Source organism: Sander lucioperca, chromosome 13 (assembly GCF_008315115.2).
Source record: "Sander lucioperca isolate FBNREF2018 chromosome 13, SLUC_FBN_1.2, whole genome shotgun sequence".
NCBI classification, from domain to species: domain Eukaryota; kingdom Metazoa; phylum Chordata; class Actinopteri; order Perciformes; family Percidae; genus Sander; species Sander lucioperca.
Genome location: NC_050185.1, coordinates 35,550,883 through 35,553,382, shown reverse-complemented (window position 1 = coordinate 35,553,382; position 2,500 = coordinate 35,550,883). Strand labels below are relative to the sequence as shown.

At 39.4% G+C, this 2,500-nt stretch overlaps 2 protein-coding genes and 1 long non-coding RNA gene across 3 annotated transcripts in view; 2 read left to right on the top strand and 1 right to left on the bottom strand.

The window, feature by feature from the left end:
• LOC116036424 (bromodomain-containing protein DDB_G0280777-like) overlaps window positions 1–2,500 on the top strand; it is a 1,700,590-nt gene that overhangs the window by 1,411,590 nt on the left and 286,500 nt on the right. The window lies entirely within an intron of this gene.
• The window catches only part of LOC116036425 (C1q-related factor-like), a 680,685-nt gene that overhangs the window by 474,486 nt on the left and 203,699 nt on the right, over window positions 1–2,500 (bottom strand). The gene's annotated exons all lie outside the window — the stretch shown is intronic.
• On the top strand, window positions 139–1,550 carry LOC116056095. The gene is made up of 2 exons (XR_004106489.2): window positions 139–267; window positions 1,448–1,550. It is a non-coding gene; the product is annotated as an uncharacterized LOC116056095 (long non-coding RNA).

The following is a 2,500-nucleotide window of genomic DNA, read 5'->3' as shown; positions in this document are numbered from 1 at the left end:
GATCCTTCAGAGGCTAGGCCAGGCTCCTCCTGAGCATTCGGAGAACATGTACAATGGAACAGGCTAGCAAGTGCACGTCATTGCGTGCTTGCGTCATTGAAAATGTTTCCCCGCCTTCACTTCCGCGCTACATTTCAAAACACTGGACGAAATGGATGTGGAACTGTGATGTTCAATTTTTTTGTTGAGATGGAGAAGCTGAATCAGCGTCAGTCTGCTGGCAGGAGGAGAATATTCTGTCGGCAACTGTGCCCGCAACGTGCGAAGGTAGGTAACGTTACCGACACTGATAGGCTATATAATATATAAGCAATAGTCGTTTTCCTCTTATTTATCCCATGTCAATAAATTAAAAACTCGTGGGAGTTCATGTTTGTAGTTGTCATAACACTTACCGGTAAGGAGAATTGCATTAATTAATCTTAATTACGTTAAGCTTACAGTAGCTAACCGTTTACATTAGCTTGTAGTTTACTGCATGTATGCAACATTAGCTCATTGTTCAGTAGCTTCTAGCTTTCAGACAAATGCGGTGCAAAATATGATCAGCAACTACAAGGTAAAAGCTACCAGCTAATGAGCTACCACAGGCAGTATGATATACAGTAAACTGCAAGTGAGAAAGGTTAAATAGTAGTGTAAACACACAAGCTACAAGGCTACAACCAACATATGAAAAGTCATAATACCTGCATTGATAAACACCCACTAACACAGTAAAGGTAGGTGTAAGTGTGTTAAATGGTCAACAGTTGTCAGTTAAGACCATGATGAAGAAACTACACCACTACACAGTTACATGAAGTACCTTCATGTTACAGTATGCTCAAATATACTTGTGATACAATTCTAATCTTACCAGGACAGGTAGGATAACTACTGGACTAACCTAATCTTACCAGGACAGGTTGGATAACTACTGGACTAACCTAATCTTACCAGGGCAGGTAGGATAACTACTGGACTAACCTAATCTTACCAGGACAGGTAGGATACACGGATAACATCTACTGGATACTAACCTAATCTTACCAGGACAGGTTGGATAACTACTGGACTAACCTAATCTTACCAGGACAGGTTGGATAACTACTGGACTAACCTAATCTTACCAGGACAGGTAGGATAACTACTGGACTAACCTAATCTTACCAGGACAGGTAGGATAACTACTGGACTAACCTAATCTTACCAGGACAGGTTGGATAACTACTGGACTAACCTAATCTTACCAGGACAGGTTGGATAACTACTGGACTAACCTAATCTTACCAGGACAGGTAGGATAACTACTGGACTAACCTAATCTTACCAGGACAGGTTGGATAACTACTGGACTAACCTAATCTTACCAGGACAGGTTGGATAACTACTGGACTAACCTAATCTTACCAGGACAGGTAGGATAACTACTGGACTAACCTAATCTTTCTCCTTCTGTCTGCAGTCTTGAAGCAACCCCATCATCAGCAGCTGTGTCTGATCGCCGCTTCATGTTGAATATACTTGTGTACAGTATATAGTAATGTTTGAATAAATGTTATAATAAAGATACACGTTTTCGTTAATGTCTTTTTAGAGCTTCTATACCTTACAAGTTATTAAAACAGGTAGCATCTTAATCTAATTATTCAGTCAGAAATAGACATTGAAAAACAGTTTATATTATATACACCATAACTATATATATATATATATATATATATATATATAGTTTATATTATATACACACCCAAAAACGTAATGACACAGACAAACTAGTTAATTTAATGCATTTATTTTCAGAATGCCAATCTCTAATAGGCTATAGCAAATAATCTATTCAACGTCTGTCTTTGGCCAGTCTCCCTGCTTGTCTTTGGCGTTCCCATCGTCAGTGACCGCCTTCGTTTGTCCCTGTTAAAAGACAGCAAACACAAGAAAAAGATGTTTACCGTTATGAATGTTATAACGTAACGTTATATGCAACGTTATACTTAAGTTAACAAGGTGCAGCGTTAGCTCCCATCCTGCAGTTACAACTGATAAACACACTCATTTCTAAATCTCTGCTAACGTATAAAAGAGATTAAAATGCCACCGGATTTTGAACTTTAAAAACACAAATGACACAAAAAGACAGCAACCTAGCTCACAGCCTAATGTTAAATGCTAGGTTCGGTTAGCTAACGTTAGCTCGGCTGGTATCTACCTAATTACTATAGCAGTTAGTACCAGCGTTAACACGTTAAGCTAACACATTAACGGTGATAACATGTACGACAAACACTAAAGATACTTACAGTTAAATGATTATTTCGTCGTCAGAGATGCCGCTCCAACCCCCCGCTTAGTTCCGCCATTTAATTTTTTTTAACGAGCCGGCAAAGCCACGCGCATAGGATTGTGGGTAATATGGGAGCGCGAAGGATACACATATGCATCCTTTGCTGTCTATGGGAAAATCTCCGAACGAAGGACTCAGTCCTTGGTGGAATTCGGAGGATCCTCGACATTGGAA